Source organism: Aythya ferina (assembly GCF_964211825.1).
Source record: "Aythya ferina genome assembly, chromosome: 3".
NCBI classification, from domain to species: Eukaryota; Metazoa; Chordata; class Aves; order Anseriformes; family Anatidae; genus Aythya; species Aythya ferina.
The window spans coordinates 27,913,158-27,926,939 of record NC_140298.1 but is presented as its reverse complement, the minus strand read 5'-3'; the positions used below and the strand labels follow the sequence as shown (position 1 = coordinate 27,926,939).

Sequence of the window (13,782 nt, the reverse complement as noted above, 5' to 3'; positions counted from 1 at the left end):
ATAGTGTAAATTCCCTTCCAACCACAGTAGTCAGATTATTTGTTTCTGGAACTATATAACATCACCTATTAAAATCTAGTCTGACTTTCCCACTGATTAAGAGAGAAACAGTGTTAGGAGACATATTAATAGCTTGAATGCAAATAATTCCCTTCTCACTTCCCATTAACATTAATCATTATAATCAACTGTCTTTACATACCTTCCTTGTGTACTGAAACTACCAGAAGTCATGAAGCACAGACATCCTTTATTTAGATAAGAAGGTCAAAGTTAGAATGGAGGACAACCAGGAAAGAGGGTTTCTGCTAACAGGAATCATCACCTTTTTTTCAAAATTGAGTTTCAGTTTGAATTAGATTAAGTCTTTTTTTCTTCCTAACCCTGCACTCAGCAGGAAGCTGCCCACAGAGCTGCCTCTGCCCAAATACCAGCAGCAAAGCCAGGTGTCAGTGTCACTGAGGGCTGGGGGCTCCCAGTCTGCCTGGCTTGGTGGCCAGTCTCCCAGGGACTGCTGCGGGCAGACGTCTGTGGGAGATGGGGTGACCTCAGGACTCCGCTTTGGAGATGCTGCAGAAGTTCACCGAGTGCAAGAAATTTCAGTCTCTAAATCCTGGAACCTGCCAAATAAGATTCGTCACATCAGCAAACTTTAATCTCTTTGTATGGAAGCTCTGCCTAAGGTACCAGTTTTCACACCACGAAACAGAAAGACAATGGATACCAGACCACAAGTCGTGCACTGAATCACACTGACAAAAATGGGAATGAAGCTGTGCTTTCAGTTTACAGAAACTCCCCAAGCATAAATGAGTATCAAGAACCTCTTTCTGGCCTCTCTTCAGGTGTGGTGCCTATAGAGTGGCTGAGCTTTGGCTGGCTGCACTCCTCCGTCATACTGCCCAAAGACATCTCTTTTGCCCCCTTACACACCCAAATCCTTGGCCAGGATTCCCCTGCTCAGGCTGGGGACTCCCAGCAGGATCCTCCTTTTGAACAGGGTGTGTACAGCACCCAGCACAAGAGGGCTCTCCAGCGCTCAGCTACCACAAGCAAGAAGAAAATACAAATAAACCTCCCATTAAAACCATTATCAAATTATATAATTCTCTGACAATGGATATTCAGCTATATTATTTTTGGAGCTGCAAAAGACTTTGTGTTTAATTAGCAGTCCAACTACCAATATATAAGAATACTATCCTAAGAATATTCTTGAATATTGTTAAAGGATAAAATTCTCAGCAAAAGAACCAAGTCCTGTAGATTGCTGACTTCCCTTTAAAACAGAAATGAAGCCAGGGAAGGTCAAAGGTTTTCATTACCTTGCCGGAGGTGCTCAGAAATGGTGCAGGAAGACGCTTACATTGCTAGCTGGACCTTCCAGCATGCTCTGCAAAGGGACAACAACCCCATTGGGCAGTTATCCTAAAGAAACCGTCTGAACATTAGGCTGGAGCACACTCGTTATGGATTGTTTCAACTTGCAGCTGACATGCTTATTGAGCAAAAATTGCTTGGAGCTATGTCTCAGAGTTTCATATAATCCTCTGCTAGGCAGACCTTTTACAGCCCTAATTTCTGCTGTCAGCTAGAGTAAAAAAAATATGACTTGTTGCATGCTTGCAGCCCAGATCAGGCTGGAGCACATTTGCATTTTTTCCTATCTTTTTGGAGGTGCAGTGACCACAGTGAATAAACTCCCAGTCTCTACATGGTCTTCTGCCTTTGAGCCAAACAATCAAATGTTCCCCGGAGGTTCGACAGTGCAAGGCTTTCTGCACAGAGCCAGAGGCTGACTGAAGTTTTTGGAGTTTTCATTCCAGTCTGTCACAGTGTGGTTATAGTGAGAAAACAGTTCATATGAAAAACTACACCTTCTCCTTCTGCAGATGTGCTTCTTGTGTGTCTGAGTCAGAGCTGCTAATGTTATGGACACATCCACACCACCCACCTCCTTTTTTATAAGAAAAAAAAAAAAAAAAAAAAAAAAAAAAAACCACAACCCTGAAGTCCAATCAAAGAGTGGATATAAATCTTTTTTTCCCCCCCAACTCAATTTAGAAAACAGATACCACACCTGACACCTAAATCAAGTGTCTTATCTGAAAGCTGCAGAATATCAGGGCATGCTGTGAAAAGGCAGCCAGCCTACTTCTTGCTGTTTAATTGGCTCATCTGAGATAGGTAATATTTTTAATTTGCATTGCCTAAAGCTAGAATCAGTGTTTTGTTTCCACATTGCAGGAGCATTTATAAAGGTGAATGCTATGTCAGATTGGATGATGAGAGGATGACTGTTCTTTCCTTCAGTGGAGGACTGAAGGATCACCACTGAGGATCATTCCTCAGAGGAGGAATGGAGGATCATCATGAAACTACCAACAGCCAGAAGTTTCAGAATAAACAAATGGAGGTGGTTCCTCATGCCATGTGTAGCTAAGCTGTAGAAATCCTTGCCAGCATGTTGTTGCAGATGCTTAGGCTGATATCAACATCAATTCAAAAGGCTACTGAACAGATTCAGGGAAGGAAGTGGATCTGTCCCAAGCTCAGGAAACCACTGCACTTCAAATGGCAGGCATGCTGGCCACCACTGTACACAGAGTATGGGCAATGGACTGAGCCTCCAGCCTAGCTGCACGAATGCTGTGGCTGCTGCCAGCAGAAACACCTCAGCAGGAGAAGGGGGAGAGAGACATGAGCCTGCTTGGAGCTGACCCCAGGCAGCCAGCAGCACTGCCAGGGTTTGCGGTTTGCACATTGGTTCTCATATCAAGGTGAAAAATGCTCTGACCTACAGGGATGTAATTGAAACATCAGGTGAAAACATAAAAAGCACCACACTGTAAGCCTGTCACGTGGTGAATTTGGCTCTTACATCTTTACCGGGCATCTGAACAGATTTCAGTCTCCTTGAATCTGTTAATTAATTAAAACAATCTGACAAAAACTATCCTAGTTCGTGAATTAAAAGTACAAGTCACCGTGTGCAATTCTGGTTTTTTAATGGAGAAATAGCCTTATCAAAATCAGTTTTCTATACAGGATATTCATAGGATGTCCCCAGTTCTAAGCATAGTATGTGATAGTATCTACTTCTTTGCTCTCTGGATTTCAAGATATCAAATATATTCCAAATGAGAAAAAAAGTAGTATTTTGCTAATCCCTGCACAAAGTACAAACACAGAATTTGGCACCTCCTTCCCAAAGTTAGGCTGAAAATCCCACCAAGAGAGAAAGATGCTCTGAAGGCAAAGTTCTATTTCTGAGCCTTGACACAAGGCAAACCCTTCCTGGAGTAATGCTCCATTGGTAGAAGTATTTTATGGTAATCATTGCTGCATGGTGCCAGCACGCTCTAGGCAGCTGACAGACAGTGGGCTGGGGGCAGCCCAGGCTTGTTAGATGCATTTCAGGTCTGGAGAGAGAGAGAGAGGGGGGGGGAAAAAAAAAAAAAAAGCCGCACAAAAGTGGCAAGGTGCCTGTTTCACAGGGTTTAATAGCAAGAATATTTTCACCAGTAGTCACCAAAATGTATTGCACTGGAGGCTGTGCTGGCATGAGAGAGGAGAGGTTTCACCTATCTGTATCCTAATGAGTGGGACTTAGCTATGCACAGGGCACTGAAGCTCAGGTCAGGTCACCAAAAATAATAAAGGATGAAAGCTGCCTGCTTTCATTCAGCCATGCTGAGGTTGGCTCCAGGACCTTCTACATCCCAGACCAAAGCCCCACCACTGCTCTGACACCCTGCCTCACCTAGACCCACCCTGCCATTTGATTTTCCCAACCCATGCCTGTTTTCATTTAAGCTTTCAACAAGTTTTGATTATGCTCCTATTCAGGAAAAAAAAATCTCAAAAGCTGTTCTGCTTGATCAAGACCTTCTCAGAGAAGAGATTTAAGGCTTTATGGAAGAAGAGGATCCAGACCTGGTAGCTGGCTCACTAGTTCTTCTATGAGTCCAGCTCAAGTCATTTTTCATTAGTGACTCTCACCCCATTTCCTTTACTTTGTGACATTAACATGATGCTAGACACTAACTCACCACTCCGGAGACATATGTTAGAGAGGCAAAATATCTAGTCATCTTTAGGCAGCTTGCCACCATCCATCACCAAACCCATTTCAGAGACAAATGCAGAGAGCTGGATCCGAAAGTAGATTGCAAACCACATTACACATGGGAAACAAATACTGTCCAGGAAACCTTTTTACAGGTTTAAATTATAAATTACTCCTTGGAAGAATTTTTATTTTGGAGAAGCATTTGGTGAAATGCTGTATTTGACCACAGACAGCTGGGCTACTTAATCATTTTGTATCATTTACATCCATAGCAACTTATTTAATCCACAGTGCATATATGACTACAAAGCTTCAGAGAAAAAGAATAACATATATATATGCCTCTACATATAAGTATATACTAACATAAATATATGTATATTTGTGAGTACACATATACACACTGCAGTATCTGATATGATATTGCATCTCATCTTACATTAAAGAAATTACAAGAACAGGATTTTTTTAAAACTCAGTTCACTGAGGACACTGAAATTTCAAAAGCAAGAAAAGTTCTTATGTTAATAAACATTTCTTTTCAGCTGTTAACAGCTGAAACAGTTGTTAACAGTTGCATGGAACTAATGCTACACAAGGAACAAGTCTGACTTATTTGTCTGCACTAAAACGATCGTACAAACAAATGCCTCAGCTGTTATAAAGCTAACTTAGTTTCCCAATGAGCTCTTAGTGAAATATGTAAATACACTTCTATATGTATTTCAGTAATTTAATATTCAACACCGCGTGATACTACACACACAAATATAAAGTAAAGCAGTACACGAAGAAGCAGAGGAAAAGGTAAAGGTATTTGCAGGAGTGAATGTTATAATTTAGAAAAGCACCTGATGAAATGCGTAAGGGTATATTGAACCAAAAGAAGAATAAGGAAAAAACTCTGGCTTTTTCATTCTAATCATTCAATGTGTTCTTCTAGAGGCTGATCACAGCCTCCTCGGAGCTGTTTGGTTTGAAGGAAAAAATCACGGCCTGCAAGAAGAGTCAGTTTTAAAGATGAACGCGAACACAACTCTGGCTAGTGAACTGCAAGTCTTCTGGGTAGCAGCACAAAGCATCCATCACAATGGTGTAAAGAGCCAGGTGTGCACATCAGGGGAGAGGATTTACATTCACAAGAAGGCTCTGTGGTTGTAATGTTAACTTTGTCCACAACCACTAACAGGAAATTCCAGTGGTCCCCTTTTGCAATTTAGGATAAGCTCATCTCTTGTATAGGACCACTACTTTCTAAGTGCGGTTCAACCTTACATTTGAGAAATATTCTTTAAAACAGAGGAAAATTTACACTTGATACTTGTCCTCTTTATCAAAAATTATGCTACTCAGGGGCAACTGCGCAGTAGAAAACAAAGTGGCATTATCCTATATATTTGTTCCAGTAGCCTTCATCAAAGACAAACTGATTAAAGTTATTGACAATAAGCAAGATCCATATCAGGAACCTAGTAGTGAGCAGCCCTCGTGCCAATACCATGCGTCATATGAGAATTATGTAGGTTACCAGCAAGAGCCATTCAATACAGCACGGTTGCCATCTATCACGTTTATCTGCGTGTATATTTGGGTGGGATTTTCACCAGTTCTCAGATCTGCTTTACTTCAGCTATCATTTAAAACATGGAAAAATCCTCTTGATTTCCTGAGCAGGATGATGCTGGGAGTCTCACCTTACAACCACAGGGGCATCTGGGCAAAGACCATGCTCTCACTGGCATCCTCTGTATGGCTACAGTCACTGGCAGCAGCACCTGTAGACCTAGCCCTGCCTTCAGCTCTTGTCTGCTACAGTGTGAAATGAGCACCGTGGTGCTCTTCAAGAAACTGTTTGAAAGAGGATAGGCAACCTGAAAGCAAATAGGTGATAAAAGCTTTCTGCTTTCCAAAGCAGCTAGGTCTGCTCAAGATCACAAAAGGCAAGACACTGGCATGTGTTTTACATAGTTAACAGCCCCCTGTGTGCAGCATATTCCAGTTGGGGTTTAAGAACAATTCATCCCTTTGTAAAGATTGCCCACTGCAGCCACACTACTGCAGAGGTCGGGAAGAACTGGCTTATCTACTACCTGTGTGTTAGTCACACAAACTAAAGCCTACGGATTGAGCAACCAGCTGTTTTGCACTTTGGGGTTCAGAAGTCTGCCCTCTATTAAGCACCCCCCATCCTGCTTATATCTTACCCATACTATTCCTCAGTGCTTCATTTCAAGTCCATTTCACATAGACAGAAAGTGGTACAAGGCTGTCTTTTTTGTCTAAGCTACAGGCACACTCTGTATAACTGAGTTTTAAAAAATACTCAGTTCAAAGATGCAACATAAACAGGCTGTGTGACATTGGTATAAGCTATTTTGACAGTTTCATATCATAGCACTAGGGAAATGAGCAAGCCTGCATGTTATTAAGCAAAGAAAATTCTGCTGAAAGTGATCAGGACAGAATTCAAGCCCGCTCCTAAGAGGCTGAGCTCTTTGGAGTATCCACAGTACCTGCTGCAGGTATTCAAATGCTCAGCGGGGCCAGTGGAAGGGGAAGGACTCCTGCAGAAGACAGTTCAGAGCACATACACTGCATGGATCCTCTGCAAGAGCTTTACGCTCTCCAACCACTGACTGTACACAGACCCTGGGAAGACTGGGCTCTGGGTTTAGTCATCTTTGGTTAGATTCCTCACATAGAGAGGTCTGAATATCTGCTAACGCATACATTTGTGCTGTGATTCTCAGCAATCCCCTATCAGTCCAAACCACTGTCAGCATTTTCACATTCAATAAATTCTTGGCATTTCTGTTGAATTTTGTTCATGGCCCATGCACATTAGCTGAACTCCACAACACATCTGTTGTGCGGCTAAGTAGATGATGCAGCCCAGGGGCTTGGCCACACTTCCAGGACTTGTTTAAGATGACACAGTCCAGTAGAGACACTGGGAATAGTAACCTAGGGGTCCCATTTCTCAAATTGTAAAGCAACTTCCCTCTCTATTCCAATCAGTATTTCGGGTGTTTCTTCCTAACATCTTACAAAATTTCCTTAAAAAGGACCTCTAGGACAAAGTGACAGGGTTGAATGTGTAAAGCAGGAACTCATTCTTTCCTTTAATGTTTTTGTTTGTTTGTTTTCCTCCCCTCCCCCCTATAGTTTTGGGGCTTGGACCTCAACCTTAGATGTTTCAAATCCAGAGATCCACAATTTCTGAGTACCTTGTGTGGCCATTTTACAGAGTCCAGATTTTCATTAAGTGCAGAGCACTTTCCTAGTAGGGATCTAACCTTGTTAACACACACCTGAAAAGGGAGGTATCCAAAGGTTGTGGCCATTCTTAGAGATGCTGTGAACTGCTCTCCCAGTGAGGCGTGCTCTCTGCCACTCCAAAAGCTGGTTTCTCCTGACCCTCATGTCAGGCATTCCAGACGAGCAACAAGAAAGCTGCCAGCTTCACAGGGACATGCTAAAGATATTTTTAAAATCCTCTGCTCTCTGTCAGCTATAACACCCTTTCTGAAGGTTAAAATAGTAACCAGTTTCCAGCATCCACAAACCAAACCCCAATAGCTACTTTTGGCACCATCTGACACATTCTTGGCAGTCTCAGCAGGGAGGCCAGGCACAGGCTGGATGCAAAGCCACTGACATCCCGTCTAGAAACAACTCAGCCATGCTGGTGAAAACGCTTTAAAACACTGTATGCAAGGAAAATATCTTCAAACAAGATTATCATCTTATATGGACAAAGCACTACTTTGAAATCCACTTTTGCAGAACATGGCACACTGTTCTCTCTCACCAAGGCACAAGCGCCGAGATCTGTAATCATAGCAGTAGCACTACTAAAACCAGCACGACAGAATGCAAACGTGCTCCCAAGTCAAACAGAAGACACCAGAAGAGGGAAATCATGTTCCCAGAATTCCAGCCTACAAAAGACATCCAAAAAATCAGATTAATTCAGACGCTCAGTAAATTCTAATCGGAGCAAAATGTGGAGCGTTTCGCCTTTTATCACATTTTTCCATCAACTGTTGCTGTTATGCACGTGAAGTACCAGTAGTCCCTTGTGAGAAGCAAATATGCACAACCTCCACCAAAAGCCCATGCTTCAGCAACAGCACTCATTAACCAGACCCTGGCCCACAGAAGGGCCTTGTTATCAAGAACCCCCAAACAGTGCTATTCAGTGCGCTCCTTTATTGCAAGCTACAAAGCAGCAGTGACTACAGAAGGTTAGTTATGATGATCTCTTACAAAGGGAAATACATTAAATTATGTGCCTTACCTCAAAGGAAAACCAGGGTCTTGTCCATGCAGAAGAGCACTTCTTCAGTTTTTCAGAGAGGGAGGACCAAGAAAATTGGTTAGCAAGAGCATCATTTCTGTTTCTTCTGTACAAGGAAAACATAATTCATTCCTTCTCAGTAATGAAAATGAGAGGGCACGTAGTAGGAAAGAAGGATCCAATGATGTGTTTGCCTTGGTAGCATCATCCTAGGCTTTGAAATCAGCCCCTGCAGTAGAATGCAGGAAACAGAAAATTAGAGAGGTACTTGCAAGGGACCTTAACCAACAGCTTGCCAGTTTATGCCAGCTTTCCTTAAAATGTCATTGTTTTATTTTACATCTAGTTAAAAATCTTCATTTTGAGCAATTCTTGAAGAAAGTCACCGAGAAGGCCTCAAATTCAAAATGCTAAAACAGAAGTATTTGCCATGTGGAATGACTTAAAGACAGAGGATACCTCACTGTAACTCAGCCTGCTTGATTCTTTTAACATGGTTGAGAATTTAACAAGTTAATGCTGAAAAAGATCTCAAAATCTTTCAGTGGAAGACACAACATTTAAGGAAAGCACGCTTAATGGTACCCTTGAAATCAAAAACTAGCATAAAGAAACTACTCCATCAAAATATTGCTTAAATTTTGCTTTCTCTAGGGTGCTACCCATACATTACACGCAGCACAGACAACAGTGTTTTAACCTTATGACAACAATAAACTAGGAGAGAAATCAGCTGGACTCCAGCTTGGAACAGGTAAAGGTACTAAAGAGAGAACAGATGAAATGAGGTTAGCTGAAGTTTCTTTCACAGAAGAGACATTTGAAGCTTTCAATCCCAAGCTCTGATACAAAAAAGCTGTGTCTCTCACTTAAATGTAACAGAGCTCGTTTCTAACCCTTGGGGCTGCACTAAAAAAGCTAGAGAGATCTGACCTGGGTTCACTATAAAGGTTAAAAAGATCAGGAGACAAAGGAAAAGAACCCAAAGTACACATAACCACTAGCCAATCAATCCAGTAATACCACTAGTGACATTTAAACTTATCTCAGCATTTTGAGAAGGGCTCAGTTCATGACCTGAGCCTCATTAACAGATGAGTTTGGACCATAAATCTGAGATACAGGAGTAAGCATCTCCTAAGCCAGAAGAATACTCCAACTAGCTTGGCAGAAAGGCTCATGAATTTAGAGAGAAAGTTAGTTGCTGCCACACAACTACTTCAGGTTTATGAGAAGTAGAGTCTGGGTTTGCTTCTGTGTCACAGGAAGAGAAAATAGTCAGGTTCAGAGCTGCAGAAGGGAAAAAGGAGGCAAAAGATTCCCCGTCTCTAACTAGGGTTGCTGAGGGGGCATGCAAATGTTCAGGAAAGCTCTTGTAAGAGCTGTTAAACTGGCTGGCTGTGCCCTAGCATATAAGGGCTTTCCAAACCCCTCTTGACTTGAATATTTTGTTGTCACTTATAGACAGCCCTCATGAAAGCACGTATTTAAGATAACTATGCATAATCCTGTAAATCTTCATACTTTCACAATGCGACAAATAAACTTTCCTTGTGCCAACTCACATTTTTTCCCTAGAACATCATGTTGCAGTTTCTCTTCCCATTCAGTTAGGCTGCTTAAATAAATAAATCCTTGTCCCTCCAGTGCTGTATCACTCACATTTATATGGTTAGTCTACACATAACTGTTTTGTCCCTTCTGCACTTAATCCCTCAGCCTCTTGCTTACATATCAGCTTGTGTTCAGGATTATTCAATGCTGGATGGAATTTATAGCCAGAGCAATGCCCTGTTTGTCATCCAAGTTTTGCTACACTGGAATTAACTCACCAGCACCTGCACAGTGACTTATGAAGAAAAGCTAATCTCAGTTTATGGTGTGCTGGGATGCTTTTTGCCATGTAACAGTGGAGTGAGTAATTTCCACTGAAACACAAATCACTTCTAAGGCAGTCTACATTTTTCCATTTATCGAGTTTTTCTCCTGATTCTTGATTCTGGCCCTTGGGTTTGCCTTCATTAGGCATCATACCCCTCAGCAAGCTTGGCAGAACAGGCTAGTGGGATGCAGTCTGACTTCAGGCTCAGAGCCATGACTCCTGAGCCTGGGTAGGGATGGTTAGCTTTGAACCACCACAGCTTAAATTCCCCATGCTCAGCATCTGGAGCTCTCCAATCACTCCGGCTCGTTAAACCTCACAGGGCTTTCAGCCACAGTGGTACCCAAGCACTAGAGACCACTGTGGAGGCTTCCAAAGAGGGAATGCCACACGGTTAAAGAAGGGAATTTTAGCTGGATGCTCCCTACAACTGGCGAAATTGTGGCTAGAGCCTCTCAGCACTTACATGCTACTAGAGCAGACTGAGTGGAGCATCGCAGTCCTCTGGTTAGCAGGGGCAGCTCTTGGTCTGCAGCTCCACAACAGCTCACAGATCCACCTGGAAGCAGCACTGTTGGTGTGAACGCCTGACTCCCAGCTTGTCCTTGCACCTCTGCAACACACCTGGGGGATTCAAAAGCACTTGCAGAGGGGAGGCGGAGGTTCCACTGCAATGCTGCAAAAACCTCAGTGTCTTCTACATCTTTTCTGTTGTTGTTACAGAGCTTATTACAACCCACCCACAGCCATAGTGGATCACAGTTAGTGTTGTTCATACTTTTGTACAAGCTATGGAAATACAATTCAGAGCTTTTGCTTCAGAGCAGGAAAGAACAGAGGAGTGTTCACAAATCTCAGGGACAATTCACCATTCCAAGAGGTGGTTAGCATTTCCCTCTAGGGAAATACTAAGTTGCAGACCCACTAGATAGCAACTGATTGTACACACAGCCATGCTCAACAGGTTAACGCTATGGTGTAATCCTGTCTTTGTGGTGTGTCAGGGCTAAACCCTTTCAGAAGCAGCTCGTCTCTCTGCTAAACCTGCCTGTACAATATATTTCTTTTTTCTTCTGACAGGTATTACTGGAAAGCTTAGGAAGTGTGATTTCACATGCAGCATTCAACTGTATAAAGGCAGCTGGTCAGGGATTTGTTAGTTTGTGATAGTTTTTAATGCAATCACATGTAAAATCTCAATTTATTTATTTTTTGTGTGTGTGTGTGTGTGTGAATTCCCTAAGAGGCAGGGTGGTCCCATGATCAATTCGATGCATTTCTGCTCTAGCACTGTGGAAGCTGTTACCAGCTGTACCAGTCTTCCCCTTGAAATTGTGTTAAAACTCGCACATGTTCTTTGCGTCTTGGAATTTTGCAGCTGCTGTAATTATTTCTACCTCATTTTATCTTGTCTGGGAAATTCAGATTTCAAGTTCTTTGGGGCAGGCTTCTTTTTTTTTTGAAGCTGCTTATATTTGGTTTAGTACAGGGAGCCTTGCATATCCATAGGGACCTGTATGATTTCAATGACAAATAACTACTGAACAAGAACAATTTGGAGAAATGTGCTTTCTCTAGTTCTTGAGGCCTTTCTTCTAACATTGATTGCTTTCTCTGAGCAGATCCAGCATGAATGGAGCAGCACAGTCTAAGAAAAAGGCCTTGCATTAGAGCCCATTCATCACTCTCCCCCTGATTCTGTGGGAAAAATAAATAAATAAATAAATAAAATAAAAGCAGGAATTTGGGTGAAAAAGTTCAAGAAACAAGGTAAGCAGTGGAAACTCCTGGAAATGTAAAATGAACCAGCAGACAAAGCAGTCAAATTTTACAATAGAAAACTTGCATATGCTAGAAAGTCTATGACAGAAGCACTCCCTCACTTGTTCAGGAGGCAAAGCCCTCAAGCTCAGTCATGAGCTGACTCACTTCCTCCCTCCGGCAGTATCATGTATTCAGACTTCAGCAATACTTTTAGGACAAACCAAATTTTATCCTTTCCCAGAAAGCTCCTACTAGCTTATTTTGGGCTCTCTACATGAGCCACAATTTTGTCTTTCACAGGAGCTCCCTGGTTCCCACTGAAACAGAGTCCTCACATTTCTGACACCCTGCATCCTCCCCACACAGGGAAGGCAATTCACTGATTAAGACCCCTTGCTGCTATGAGACAAGTATTTTAATGTCTTCAGTTGGAATGGGACAATGTGAAGGATGTGATATTCATTTGCTGCATTTAAGATAACTTCTCCTGAGCCAGACTGTGTATGATTAAACCTATGAAGCTGGGATCACTTTATTATAGGGATGATGGATAGATCAACATTCAATTATACAGCTGCAAACCTGGGACTCTGGAAAAGGCTATAAACATGGCAATGAAACTGTACTAGATAAGATAGGCAACTCTAAGCTTTTGTTGTAATGTTTATGGACTCACAGTACTCCTACAAGTGTAGTCTCTGGGCATTCACACAGGATAAAATAGAATAACAATTTGCTTTGATCCTTCTCTTTCTGGTTCACTGTGGCCCTGAGTTCTCTGTTCTCTACACAAAATTGCTTTACCAGTTCATTAATTATGTGCAAGTGATAAAAACTTCCAAGGCAAAGGGGAGCAGGAATTAATTCCATATTTAAGTCCAGAACTGGATAACCATGCAAGAGAGAGTGCAGGTGCCACGCAGACACACGCAAGACCTCCCATTCTCTTTGATTAGGGCACGTGCAAACTAGGCCCGAGTCCATGCTTGCTCTTGGCTGCCACAGAAGTTGGAGCCCTAACTGTGAATTTCACTGGAAATTCTCTTCTTTGGCTCCCCCTCTCATCAGGCACGCAGTTCTCCCACAAGCAGCTGCTGTAGGAGCTCACAGTTCAGGAGGAAATCGCCCCTCTGGAGGCAAGGCTGCTGATGTCTGTGTGGAACCAGGCCCTTGCGCTTCCTCCACGTGCAGTGAGAGATGGCAAAGGAAGCAGGGCACTGATGTGAGACCTGGCTCTGACAGCTGCCCCCGGAGCTCACCCGCAGTGCTGTAGAGGCTGCCCGTCAGGAGGAGCTCCTTGAGGAGCGGGTCCACACCACTCCAGCCTTGGCTCAGGTCCTCTGCAGCTTTGGAGCTCTCACTCAGGGACTACTCGCAGCAAAAGATCTTGCCCCCTCCACACAACTCCGCTCGTGGTGCCACACGGGGGAGCTTGTGCTGTGACCAAAGCCCTCAGCTTCCAGCCGACTTCCACTCCTGACTTCAGGCACTGGGCACAGAGCTCTGCAAGGGCTGGCTGAAAGCCACGTACCCAGTGCGCACAGACTTTGACAAAGATGTGCCTTTTCAAAATGATCTTCTAGTTGCTCAATCTTCAGGGCATATGCAGTGCTACACAACACTTTTAATGGCGGTTATTGTAACTATGAGGTTACAAACCTATTTTTTTTTTTCTTTTTTGAGAGCTCATTCTCCTTTGATTGGAAAAGTTTAGGGAAAAAAAGAAAAAAGCTTTGCTACACATATTGCAAAACTAACAATAAA

The 13,782-nt window shown here is 42.8% G+C and overlaps 1 protein-coding gene across 7 annotated transcripts in view; it reads right to left on the bottom strand.

Annotated features, from left to right (window-relative positions):
- LOC311434741 (uncharacterized protein) overlaps window positions 1-9,179 on the bottom strand; it is an 80,268-nt gene extending 71,089 nt beyond the window's left edge. For 2 of the 7 annotated variants that reach the window (XR_014691693.1, XR_014691694.1), the window contains exons 1-4: window positions 9,073-9,179; window positions 8,373-8,601; window positions 4,053-4,152; window positions 203-620 (exon numbers count right to left, since the gene is read on the bottom strand). The gene's annotated coding sequence lies outside the window, so the exon portion shown is untranslated. The remainder of the gene's footprint in view (window positions 1-202; window positions 621-4,052; window positions 4,153-8,372; window positions 8,602-9,072) is intronic. The other 5 variants (XR_014691695.1, XR_014691697.1, XR_014691696.1 and 2 more) reach the window with 3 other exon arrangements.
- Window positions 9,180-13,782: the final 4,603 nt, after the last annotated feature.